The sequence below is a fragment of the Eurosta solidaginis genome, chromosome 2, assembly GCF_040869045.1.
Source record: "Eurosta solidaginis isolate ZX-2024a chromosome 2, ASM4086904v1, whole genome shotgun sequence".
In the NCBI taxonomy this organism is placed as follows: Eukaryota; Metazoa; Arthropoda; class Insecta; order Diptera; family Tephritidae; genus Eurosta; species Eurosta solidaginis.
In genome coordinates, this window is record NC_090320.1 from 268,170,683 (window position 1) to 268,185,448 (window position 14,766).

The window sequence follows — 14,766 nt, forward strand, 5'->3', positions numbered from 1 at the left end:
GTAATCATAGATTGGTGAGAAGTTTGATGAGTAGTATCTGACCTACCTAATTAGTTTCTAGATTTTAGTATTATTATTACTTCATGTAAGTATTGTTTTCAATAAAACCGTTTCACTTAAAATTTTTTTAAATTATTTTATTTATTTTATATTTGTCTTAAAAATCGCTTAGGTATGTACATCGGTTCACTATATATTTCTTATCTTATACACCCGATTATTTGGATATTACGAATGGGATAAGGTTATTTTTCAGCCCCATTCATGAAAGGTATGAAGTCCCGTCCTTACTTGGTTCTTTTGTTATTACTTTCTTTTCGGCAGCAAGTGCAGAAAACTGTGACGTAGAGAGAGCAACGTTCATATCAAAACAAAATGCAAAAAACTATTTGCGAATATTCATAATTTTTTTTTTTAGTTTTTTAATAATGATAACAACAATGGGATTTGCCGAAAGCCACACAAAAGATCGTAACGCACACATACACATACGTATGTATGTATATATACAGCTCGTAGTCCAATTCATCATCTCTTTTATTATTATCATCACATTGTTACTAATAATAACACTAGTATACATCAAGCAAATTCGGGGAAAGAGACCATAAATGTCGTTGAGTAAGAAATTTGTTAATTTTTTTTTTCATTTTTCGACAAAGTGAGAAATAATGCTTGGATTAAAGAAAAAAATAAGTCGTTATTTAAAATTTTTTATTTCTGCAGAATATTTTTATCAAAGATCGGACCACTATTTTATATTTGTATATTTCTTCATACATCCAATTGCTCCGAAAAGAGGAATTTCGTCAATTATTATTCCTCATTTTAACAGGTGATGCCTTAAATTTTTTGGCATATTAACTAATGTTTTATAAAAGAATTTCTGAAAAGCTCGCCAAGATCGATGGTGTATATATAATGTATATCCTATATAGAAAATTGTTAGGATAAGCGGAGCTTTTCATTTCTTGGAGTTTCTTGGGATATTTATGAATTTACCCTTGAGAACACTTCAAACTGTCACAAGGTCATACGAGATAGTTACAGCATAAAACTTGAAACAATTACAAAGTCAATGATATTGACATTATGACCATTCTTCCTTTCCTGAATTGGTGATAAAGTCAATTCATATTGTAACGAATTTTGGGAAATTTCTGATAATTATACACCTTCTGATAACGTGCGAATCGCTGAACTATTGAATTCAGTATTGCAAAATAAGCTTTATTAGACTACTTTGGGAGTAGTACTTCACAATTATACTTCACTAATACCTTGTTTATATCAAACTAATTAGTTATTCCTCAGCTTGCGCTACTTTTATACTCTCTGTTGCCTCGTTCGCATATTCCACCTAAGGTCTAGACTTTTCACGAACATGGAACAGTTGTATCGCATACTTGGTTATTTAGCTAATGTGTGTGTCACAACTTCTGCTCTTAGCTGATGACTACATTTGTGTATATGAGACAATCTATTTGCTTTAAGCTGCTGGTTATGTGTGTGTTGAATATTCTTCGTCGCATTCTATGTAAATGTGTAAATGGATTACTTTGATGTGTTAATGTATACAAGTGTGGCTGCTTGCTTTATTGTTGTTGTGCATTTATTTACTAACAGTATAGTGATGGTAACACTCGCCACAATACTGTCTCAAGTGACCATATCTTAAGTCAATAGTTCTGTTTCGCATTTCCTTAATAACTGGTGAACTCTTCTTCAGTCGAATGAAAAGAACAAAGCTAAAGCTGTCAAATTTAAAAATATGAAATTTTTTGAGTCAAATACATGAAACGGTTCCGAAGAAATAGTATACGTAACTGATTTTTCCATAATACGGTTTTATTGCAGTGAATAATCGGATTAAAAACTTTTCAGATGAGGTTTTCTCGGAAACAGGAAGAACTTATTCAAATAAGAGATAAGGCTGACGGCAAAGTTCATATTTTTCATAAACTTGCAACGTTTCTGGCACTCTGGCATCTTTTAAAAGTTTCCATAAAAGATACATAATTTTCATAGCTTTCCATTTTTATATTATAGCAACGCTTCTCGTTTCCACTCTGTCGTCAGCCTAATGAAAATTTGGAATAAGAAATCGCGCGATTATTCTGGTTTCATTATTTTGAAAAGACGGATAAAGAACATGTCCGGTGAGAATTTCTTTGAAATGAAAAGAGCATATTCAACTTAACGTCTAGTCTACCCCACGGACCTTTGGTTTTTGAGCCGGTCTCGATACCATAAAACTGTTTTGGATTCAAATGGAATATGTATAATTGTCCATACAGTAAATATAAGTTACGGTCATTTGAAGTGGCCAGAAGGCCAAATGACCTTATGATCATTTGAAGTGGCCATCTCATGACCCTATATCGCCCTACTGATTGGAAGTATAGTCAGACATGAAAACCCTACCCAACCCGGCAGAGTATATACAATCTTCGGTGGCTTAGCCACATCAGACAATGCGAACAATTTTCAGATGGATATTATTCTCTGTGCCTTGTTTAAATTTCCTTTCCTAACAACCACAATAGTTACGGAAATCATCCACGAAGGGAAAGCTTCTAATTCCGTGCGGTATTGGTACGCAGAAACCTTACAATTTTGGACTTGAGGGTGTAAGCAATGAAGCAAATGGCTGAACTAGCTGAACATCTGTCGTAGTGAGATCTCTTCTGACCAATAACTTAGATAACAAACCACTCCCCCCCCCCCCCCCCCCCCCCCCAAATTTAAAAAAGTCCTGACTAAGATGTGACTCGAGCTCGACTCATGTTCAGTATATCGAAAGGCCTTAGAAAAGAAATAGACTCATATTGGCCTTGCAATTTATCGACTTAACATAATATTGCCACGCTCTTGTGGTTATTTGGTTATTGCCGACTATCTTAGGGAATAAGGAATAACGAAGAAAAATAAACAAAAAATAAAAATAATCAAAATTCCGGAAATTTTTGTACTGAATGTTCGCCATTGTTAAATTTTTAACATCGAAGCTCTAGTCCCCACCAGAAAGAATCATCACAATATATAACGAATTGCGGTGTCAATGGAAAGATTTTCTTGGCCGGAGAGCCTTCGCCCATACACATAACATGACCTAGCAAGCGAAGCGTTTGGGCTTTTATTCGCTGCACTGCAAAAACTCCAAGAGCCATCTTATCTTCTCTCGACTCCGTCCATGACTCCGATGCATACAGGTATGATGAGCTACATGTAGAGCGTGATTTTTGTTGGTCGGGAAAATGCTTTTATTTTTAATGGACCACTCAGTCCAAAGTAGCACTTGTTGACAAAAGTTCTTCTCCGCTTGATTTCTAAGCTGACATTCTTTTCGCTGTTATTGCTGGTTCCCAGATAGATGAAGTTCTTCACAGTCTCAAATTTATATCCATCAACAGTAACAAAGCTACCATGGCGCGAAATTGCCCATTCTTCCTTTGATGGTAGCAAGTATCTTCCTCATTTACTGCAAGATCCACTTCTTTCGCGCTTTTTATCTTATATAGAGAAGGCAGAATACTTAAGGCATTTATACTCAAATATTTTAGAAGCGCACTCTTGAGCTGCTGCGTCTTTATATCATACTTGTTAAATTTGTACCAACTGTATCTTTGAAATAATTATAATTCTTCTAGTTCTCGTTTATATTATTCTCATGTCTTCTTTGTTTTACGGTTTCCTTCAATAATGTTAATTAAATAATTAATGAACATTAATAAATTAATTCCGTAGTTAAAAATAATCAGAATTAATAAAAATAATCAAATTATTACATTAATCATGCAATTGAAAATAGTTAATTCATTTTTGTGTGAAATTAATTATTAATCATTATATGGGCATACCTACTGAGAATTAAGCAATAAACAATTGAATGAATATGACCAATCAATACAATTAATAAACATTTGAATTTTTTATCTTTATTTAACAAGTCCGCTCAAGATTATTTCCGAAAATTTAACTATGAATAGCGGAAGATGGATATGAAAATATATTGTGACGAATATTACCATCTCTAAGCACACGGAATTCCCCTAATTTCGTTACAATATACATGAAATTGGCTTTCATTAGCACATAACTACAAATGTTACTCATACACCCCGCTCTACTGCACAATACCCAGCAAACAGCCGTAAAGGCATCAAAAAGGAATCCGAAATTGGAGCGCTTACTCTCTTTAGGAGCTCATTTAGGAGTCCGATATGAATGATATTCCCTTCTTGTGATGTTCGCCCGATATGAGCCTATTTCCATATACGATATGACCCTGAATATGACTCATATATGACACATGTTGGCGTCATAAACAGCTAACTTTCGACACATATTGTCCGAACGGTCTCCATTTTGAACTTTTTCATATAGATACATATAGCCATTTTTGTTTTTGAATTACACATTTCTGACATTTGGATAAGGATATTTAAGGATACTAAAATACGAAGCTTATTCAAAGCGTCGTTTTGAGAAAATGTTCTAAGCAGATATTTGGGATGAAATCCCTGGAATTAAGAGGAGCAGTATCCATATGAGCGGCAAACCGAGGATACAATACTGCTTTGAAAATCAAGCAGAAAATATCTTGAATACTTACACTTCTAGGATCCAATGAATGGACAGGGTCAACAACAATGAAATAAACCAAGTCCAAAAAAAGTGGGAAAAGCTCAAACGAATCTTGACGAAATAAAATTTTTATTCAAATGGAATATTTTCTATAATCAAATATGAATATTTGTTCAAAGTGGCCTTGTTTACTACACATTCCTAGCAAAAGACTCATAATTTTCATGATAACGGAGTCATAAAAGACTCTTAGAAAATCATATTTGACGCTCATATTTTTTACATACTTCAGACTCATATCGGATTTGTAAATTATGAGCGCTGTTGAGACTGTTTGAAGGGCATGATTTCCTCATTCATGATACACTAAAAATTGTAAATTTTAATTATTTGCATATAGAACATAATTTGTGAAAACTGGCTCGAGGTCCGGTGTATTAAAAAACGCAAAGTTTTTAGCTTTTTGAAATTTTTCAAAATTGCATGGCTAACTAAGCAGTTGCGAATAAAAATTATATTTGAACTCATATATCCCCTGAAGACGATCTCCGAAGGATTTTGAAATATATCTGGAAAAAACTAAAAACTCTGCGTTTTTTAATACACCGGACCTCGAGCCAGTTTTTACAAATTATGTTCTATAGGAATTAGATAGTACGATTTCTCGAACATGTTCGAGAAGAAATTTCTCGCGAGATTATCGAATATCGAATTATTCCTAAGGCTCGCGACCTTCTCGACTTTCAATTCTCGCGAGATTATCGAATCTCGAAACACTCGTAATACTCGCGATCTTCTCGACATTTATACGTATTTAATTAGTGAGCTTTGCTCATATTGCTTTATACAATGGTTTTTGTAATTGACAATTCTCGACATTTAATTTAATCGATTCATTGGCTGTTTTATATAGAGATTACGATTGCTTCTGGAGCACAAGCGAAAATTTCCACAAAACCACAACTAAAAAACACCGAAATGTATAGAATATTGCCAATGCAGCGACTGAATTGAAAGTCGAGAAGATCGCGAGTATTACGAGTATTTCGAGATTCGAGAATCTCGCGGGAAGCCGTGTTCTTGATGCCTCGTTGAAAAATAAAATATTGCGAACAAAATTATATGTATAATAAATATGTTTTGAGTTAAATGTCATTGAAAAGCAATATAATAAAAAAAAATTCACAATTAAAAAAAACCAAGTGTATAAATACTGTCCATACAGCAACTAAGTTTATGTCGAGGAGCTCGCGAGATTTACGAGTACTTCGAGACACGAGAATCTCGCGAGAAATCGAGTTCTCTAATAGGAATCAATAGGTCGCTTAAAAAATACATATCTATCTTAATTATTTGCATTTAATTTGTTTTACGACTTGGCTACTCGTCGTTTGGTTGAACTAATAGTTTTGCTATTTGCATGCTACCAGAACCGAATTCCGAACTAGGGAAATTCGATAGAGCTGCCAAACACCTACTACGTTATTATGACAGTCTCGGGATATACAAATATGTATGCGGTTTATCCATATACAAGTAAAAATCCCAATAAAATTTTCATCTCTACCTTTTTGTAAAGCAGTGTATTCAAATTCATTTTTCATGATTAACATGATTATCGCACTCACAAATTGAATGTACTAAATGCATACATACATACATTTATGTACATACATATGCAACAAAGTAAAGTCAAAGAATTAAATGATGTCCAGTTGTGGAAATCAGTGTGATTTGGCGCGTTAAACCAATATCTGCTAAACTGTCGCTTATCAGAACTATGAATTGTTATTTAAGTTTTTACTATTTTCAAAGTGTAATAAATATTTAAAAGAAACTTTCGGAAAAAGATTAAAGAAAAAAAATATAAAGTATTTTAAGGATATGCATTTGTATATATATTTATCTGATTGCATCACAGCAATTATATACATATATGTATGTTATCAAAAAAAAAATTTAAATTAGTTCAAGTTTAAAATACCTTTGATACATTTGACTGAATAGTGATGAACCCATTAGCCTACAGATGCGTGCAAATAATTAGAAGGGACAAATTTCTACAAGCTTCACAAGTATTATAGCAATATTTCTATTGTTCGTTTCTTGATAACACTTTGGTAATGAGTTTGTTAGAGAAGGTCGAAATAAAGGGTTACCCCCTTTATCCCCAAATCAAAATGCCCAAAATCAAATTCCCATAATCAAAATCCTCAAAATCAAAATCCCCCACACGAAATCACCGTTTTCACACAGAAAAAGAATAGTTATGTTTATTCTATTTCCAAATCAACACTGCAATATTGATGATTTCACAAATATTTAATGGACACATTAAAGAAAATACAGTGCAATGCAATAACTTATAAATACAATTAATATAGTATTTACATAACAAAAAAATTCAAAATTCATTGCATTGCAGATAAACACCGGAACATTTTTTTTTGTACATACATATATTTTTATACTCAGTTGAGCAGAGCTCACAGAGTATATTAAGTTTGATTGGATAACGGTTGGTTGTACAGGTATAAAGGAATCGAGATAGATATAGACTTCCATATATCAAAATCATCAGGATCGAAAAAAATTGGATTGAGCCATGTCCGTCCGTCCGTCCGTCCGTTAACACGATAACTTGAGTAAATTTTGAGGTATCTTGATGAAATTTGGTGTCTAGGTTCCTGAGCACTCATCTCAGATCGCTATTTAAAATTAACGATATCGGACTATAACCACGCCCACTTTTTCGATATCGAAAATTTCGAAAAACCGAAAAAGTGCAATAATTCACTACCAAAGACAGATAAAGCGATGAAACTTGGTACTTACGACGCAGAACTTGAACTTATGACGCAGAATAGAAAATTAGTAAAATTTTGGACAATGGGCGTGGCACCGCCCACTTTTAAAAGAAGGTAATTTAATGGCGGCCACCGTGGTGTGATGGTAGCGTGCTCCGCCTATCACACCGTATGCCCTGGGTTCAACTCCCGGGCAAAGCAACATCAAAATTTTAGAAATAAGATTTTTCAATTAGAAGAAAATTTTTCTAAGCGGGGTCGCCCCTCGGCAGTGTCTGGCAAGCGCTCCGATTGTATTTCTGCCATGAAAAGCTCTCAGTGAAAACTCATCTGCCTTGCAGATGCCGTTCGGAGTCGGCATAAAACATGTAGGTCCCGTCCGGCCAATTTGTAGGGAAAAATCAAGAGGAGCACGACGCAAATTGGAAGAGAAGCTCGGCCTTAGATCTCTTCGGAATTAATCGCGCCTTACATTTATTTTTTATTTTTTTTTATTTTTAATTTAAAAGTTTTGCAAGCTGTAATTTGGCATTCGTTGAAGATATCATGATGAAATTTGTAGGAACGTTACTCCTATTACTATATATACGCTTAATAAAAATTAGCAAAATCGGAGAAGGACCACGCCTACTTAAAAAAAAAAAATTGTTAAAGTAAAATTTTAACAAAAAATTTAATATCTTTACAGTATATAAGTAAATTATGTCAACATTCAACTCCAGTAATGATATGGTGCAACAAAATACAAAAATAAAAGAAAATTTCAAAATGGGCGTGGCTCCGCCCTTTTTCATTTAATTTGTCTAGGATACTTTTAATGCCATAAGTCGAGCAAAAATTTACCAATCCTTTTGAAATTAGCTAGGGGCATAGATTTTATGACGTTAACTGTTTTCTGTGAAAATGGGCTTAATCGGTTGAAGCCACGCCCAGTTTTTATACACAGTCGTCCGTCTGTCCTTCCACATGGCCGTTAACACGATAACTTGGGCAAAAATCGACATATCTTTACTCAACTTAGTTCACGTACTTACCTGAACTCACTTTACCTTGGTATAAAAAATGAACGAAATCCGACTATGACCACGCCCACTTTTTCGATATCGAAAATTATGAAAAATAAAAAAAATGCCATAATTCTATACCAAATACGAAAAAGGGATGAAACATGGTAATTGGATTGGTTTATTGACGCGAAATAAAACTTTAGAAAAAATTTTGTAAAATGGTTGTGACACCTACCATATTAAGTAGAAGAAAATGAAAAAGTTCTGCAGAGCGAAATAAAAAACCCTTGAAATCTTGGCAGGTATTACATATATAAATAAATTAGCGGTATCCAACAGATGATGCTCTGGGTCACCCTGGTCCACATTTTGGTCGATATCTGGAAAACGCCTTCACATATACAACTACCACCACTCCCTTTAAAACACATTCTAGAGTCACCCCTGGTCCACCTTTATGGCGATATCTCGAAAAGGCGTCCACCTATAGAACGAAGGCCCACTCCCTTTTAAAAATACTCATTAACACCTTTCATTTGATACCCATATTGTACAAACGCATTCTAGAGTCACCCCTGGTCCACCTTTATGGCGATATCACGAAAAGGCGTCCACCTATAGAACTAAGGCCCACTCCCTCTTAAAATACTCATTAACACCTTTCGTTTGATACCCATATTGTACAAACGTATTCTAGAGTCAACCCTGGTCCACCTTTATGACGATATCTCGAAAAGGCGACCACCTATACAACTACCACCACTCTCTTTTAAAACCCTCATTAATACCTTTAATTTGATACCCATATCGTACAAACACATTCTAGAGTCACCCCTGGTCCACCTTTATGGCAATATTTCGAAACGGCGTCCACCTGTAGAACTAAGGCCCACTCCCTTTTAAAATACTCATTAACACCTTTCGTTTGATACCCATATTGCACAAACGCATTCTAGAGTCACCCCTGGTCTACCTTTATGGCGATATCTCGAAAAGGCGTCCACCTATGGAACTAAGGATCACTCTCTTTTAAAATACTCATTAACACCTTTCTTTTGATACCCATATTGTACAAACAAATTCTAGGGTCACCCCTGGTCCACCTTTATGGCGATATCTCGAAAAGGCGTCGACCTATGGAACTAAGGATTACTCCCTTTTAAAATACTCATTAACACCTTTCATTTGATACCCATATCGTACAAACAAATTCTAGAGTCAACCCTGATCCACCTTTATGGCGATATCCCTAAATGACGCCCACCTATAGAACTTTGGCCCACTCCCTCATAGAATACTCTTTAATGCCTTTCATTTGATACACATGTCATACAAACACATTCCAGGGTTTCCCTCGGTTCATTTTCCTACATGGTTATTTTCCCTTATTTTGTCACCATAGCTCTCAACCGAACTTAACCTTCCTTACTTGTTATGTATAAATTACATTACAAAACCCTGCCAGCAGTTTTCTGATAATTTTATCATCTATCGCCAAGAAGTAACTAATTCGATACATTTAGCAGTTAATAAGGCGGTAGAAATTCATTTGACAAACAAAATGTATACTTTAACGGAATTTTTTCTCTAAGAAGATATTTAGGCGATGGAGATCTTTAACGTTTTGAATTCTCCTTGTTTCAATTATTTGAGAACTTTTGCAGTTTGCTTTCGTAGTTTCCTTCTATTCAATAGCTATATTAATGATATTATGCTAATTTTGCGATATTTTCTCATCGTCGCTTCACTACCAGCTCTAGGTTTTTCATTTAAATTTTTTTATATTTTTTCACAGTATTTTTAATAATAAATTATATATAATATAATATAATATAATATATAATAAACCAAAATTAAATAAATGGATAATAAAATTTAAATCCGTAATCTGGCATTGAACCGACGACTTTTGCACGGTAGTTGAAGACCTAAGCCTCTGTGCCACTGATTTACATAAAAAGTTGTTGTCAAATTCGCAATATAACATTGACAGAAAGAAGATATGAAAACACAATGCAAATAGAACGTGTACCGTTAGATTATTCCCCATCATTTTACTTTATGCTTATATATTTTATCATACTTACATATATATAAATGCCTAATTATGTTTATACGCGTCAGAACTTTACTTTATTATTTAATTAAAAAATTTGTGATTTTGTGTTCGAGGTTTTTTGATATTTCCTCAAAAAAGGGTTGGGGATTTAGCCCCAAAAAAAGTGCGGGAATTTTGTGTTGGGGATTTTGGTTATGGGATTTTAAATTTGGGAATTATGTATTTGGAATTTTTTTTAGCTGGGGATTCTGAGTTTGGGGATTTTTTTGGGGGATTTTTATGGGCACTCCCCGAAATAAAGCTTTATTGTTGTTGTATAGGCAAATATAATAACTTTCCAAGATTAATAATATAGTTACGTTCCACTGCCGAATTTGAATCGATTAAGCTCGGGTACCTTCGGGGTACTACTCATGCGAAAAATTTCCTCACTATCAATCTCATACTTCTTCGTTTCTCCGCTTTAGGTGGCAATATGGCATGTGAGCCGACCTAGAAAGTATCCTAGAAAGCATCGGCTCACACGCCCTATTGCCACCTAAACCGAAGAAAGAATTATGAGATTGATAGTAAGGAACCCTTCACAACGCATTATTATATTACATAATTCAGATGTTTCGCAGTCAAAATCTGAGATAAAAGTAATATTTCTCGCAGCGTGCTGGCAATGCCCCAAAGATCGCTTGCTGATTAGACCGATGTTACTTAGAGGGTCAGAGGTAGCGCCCATTCTACGAAACCTCAGATGAGTTTTAAATCTATGGAGCTGAAACAAGTCAAGCATGGCCGGGTAGTGGAGATACGTTAGCAGACGAGACTTAAGTTATCTTAATGACAAGGTTTGAATGGGAGGCAGATCGTAAAGGAAATTCAACGACAACCCATATCAACGACGCTAAATGAGACTTTGAAAACGCATAAGCATGTCATTCTTAATTATATGCACTACACTGTATATCCGATTGATACGCATGTATACCCCCTTCAGTCAAACCAACTACACTTTAAGAAGCCCAAACTAGTTTGATAAACAGCACAACTACTTCGGCTTCTTCAATTGCTTTTTTTTTACTTCCTTTATATTAGGTCGGTTGAATGTTTGTCCGCTTTTCATACAAATCTTGCAATAGGTTTTTAAGCAACTTTTCATTGAGCTACAAACGCATAGGTTAGAACACCGTGACAATACAACAGAAGGAAAAAAATCCGTTAGGTGGCGCACGGATCGAAATAATTATGTAGATAAGAATTTTAAAATTTTCAAACCTAAAAGCTGGTTCTTGATGAGCTATAGACTTTAAATTTCAAACTTAATTCAGAGGTCGATGACAGCCGATGACGCGATACATAAATATTTGTTAGGGGGCGCACGGGATGAGATATTTAGAAAAATCGTACGAAACGGAGGGAATTTTGGAATTGATTTTTATATAAGTTCTTATTGAGCTACAACTGCAAAAAAGGAGGAAAAAATTTCGTTAGGTGGCGCACGGATCGAAATTTAGATAAGAATTTGGAAATTTGATGTTTTGAGATCGATTTTAAAGTAACTCTCATTGAGCTACAAATATGAAACCTCAGTCAGGTTAAGACAACGTGACAAAGGAACAAAAGGAGAAAAATATTCTGTTAGGTGGCGCACGGATCGAAAAATTGGATAATAATTTGGAAATTTGAAACCGGGTTTTAGCAAGAATATGCCTTTATGTAAAGAGACTTTTTTCGCTGATTTTTGCCCATTTATATAAAGGAAGAGCTTAAAATTTTTTTATTTTATTTTTATTACTTCTCATATAAGCCTTTGATAATTCTAACACGACGATGCCTTGTGAAATCATAATTGGTAGCCGCTGTTTTATGAATATATGTATTAGTTAAAATATAAGTCAGCCTCTGCATGAACTTCATTCCCATTAACTGCTAACTAGATACACATTATTCCAGTTCTTAAAAAACTAGTCTGCTACCCGGTACTACGCTCATAATTGCGATCATACGAGCGGGCTACGAGCGATTACTGTAAAGTTAAAATAGCTGTCAAAGTCAACGTTTAACTATACTGAAAAAAATACTTGGTGCGTTTTACCTCCCGAAGATATAGGCTGAGCTTCTTTTCCAATTTGCATCTTGCTAGTTTATTATTCCGGCTTCGAACGGCTGGACAAGGCAGATGAATTTTCACTGAGAAGCTTTTCATGGTAGAAATGCACTCGAATTGTTTGCCATAACAACGCCGACGGGGGATTCCGCCCATAAAAACTTTTCTCTAATTGAAAAAACTGTTACCCAAATTTTTAGTATTGCTTTTTCTGGGTCTTGAACCTCCACACCACCGCGGTCGCTTAGATACGGTCTTGCTAATTGGTACATGTTTTAAAAAAAAATGGCTCTGGGCTAAGTTAATGATAAGTTTGACGAAATGAAGCAGCAGTCATAGTTGCAAAGATAAGGCGTAATTTAAAACTACTTCCGGAAGGCATCATCGTACACTTTTCTAGACGCACCCCACCGTGTTGAAAAATATTCCTGCAGTAAGACATGCTTGTCCTAAAAGCGGATTCACTAAGAAAACATTTTCGTGGAAGTCCAACTGATCAGGCTTCGTGACATAGGCTATGGGCTTTCTCCCCTAGGACATCCCACAATTCTTGCCAACCTTGACTTCATCCCAGATAAGCCAGAGTATTGTGTGCCGAAAATAGACCCCTATGCAAGCTTCAGAGAACAGTCGATCACCTCAAGAGAGAAAAAGGGAAGAAATTAAGATGGGGCAGTGAACTGCTTAACTGGTTCGCGTATGGGTCAAAAGCTCGATATAAGCCGCAAGTTTAGGTTTCCTGATCACTGCACGTCTTCAAAACGAACGTTGCCGCGAATAAGGATGCAGTTGAACTGTGGTGCGTCGGACTATTTAGCAATATGCCTGGCAAATTAATCGAATGTAAGTGGCTGTAGGGAACAGATAGAAACCCTGGCCACCTGAGGCTGCTCCTCTATAGAGTCAATTAAGAAAACGCTGTTGGGACACTACCTTTTTGCAGGGTAGCGGTATCTGTAGTGGATAGCAAGCGGTCTGCTGAAATTACATGAGTGCATCAAGGCTCATCTCTCAATAATGGTGTTTGGGTATTTGACGGATTACGTTCCAATGAGAGTCCATGCTGTACGACTCAACCTATAGGAAAATACCTCTTTCTGAAACAGCATCGAGGATGTCCAGGTGAATTCATCGGGACACTTCATGCTTCCCTTTCCAGCGAAAGTACTTCACCGTTATCTTATGTGATATCGCAACGCACCTTCATGTTGCCCAAATGAGTTTCCACTGCCGGAAAAGACTGTAAAATTCGTATCATTTTTCTACGCTTTCGGGTGTGTTTTTACGGTAACAATAATAACAATTCAAAAATTGTTTTGGTAGTTCAAGTACAATGAGAATTTAATTCTTCTAACAACGATTTCACATGGTTCAAAACTGCTGTATTCGTAGGAATTTCGTTAGAAATTTGTGACAATTTCACGAAAGAAGGGTTGGCTCAGATTTTACCGCAGAAAAGTCCTTGGACCATATTCATAGTCAAAATAAAATAGGTTACTGCTTTTTTGACAGAAATATCATAGAAAATTATATCAAAAAGCTGTAACTAAATTTAAAACCTCTTTTATTTTAACTATGACTATGCGCGTACCGTGGTGTGATGGTAGCGTGCTCCGCCTATCACACCGTATGCCCTGGGTTCAACTCCCGGGCAAAGCAACATCAAAATTTTAGAAATAAGGTTTTTCAATTAGAAGAAAATTTTTCTAAGCGGGGTCGCCCCTCGGCAGTGTTTGGCAAGCGCGCCGGGTGTATTTCTGCCATGAAAAGCTCTCAGTGAAAACTCATCTGCCTTGCAGATGCCGTTCGGAGTCGGCATAAAACATGTAGGTCCCGTCCGGCCAATTTGTAGGGAAAATCAAGAGGAGCACGACGTAAATTGGAAGAGAAGCTCGGCCTTAGATCTCTTCGGAGGTTATCGCGCCTTACATTTATTTTTCTTTTTTTGACTATGCGTGTATCACTTTGGGATCTCTTTAGACTTGGATAAATTAAAGTTATTTTTGTACTTAGTAATCGACTTAAAGGGTAAATAGTCCCTGACGAACTAGTATAAACTGAGCCAAGACATTCAAGTTAGTAAACTAGAATGCTTGGTTACAAGTTCTATTTTTACTGTGGGGTGCATATCTCCAGGAGCAGCGCGAGCGCCTACTTGTAAATTTCGATTATACTCTTTAAAATATGAGAAAACGACAAATATAGTGA

At 35.6% G+C, this 14,766-nt stretch overlaps 1 protein-coding gene across 2 annotated transcripts in view; it reads right to left on the minus strand.

The window, feature by feature from the left end:
- Positions 1-14,766, minus strand: part of Oatp33Eb (Organic anion transporting polypeptide 33Eb) — a 102,116-nt gene that overhangs the window by 32,636 nt on the left and 54,714 nt on the right. The window lies entirely within an intron of this gene.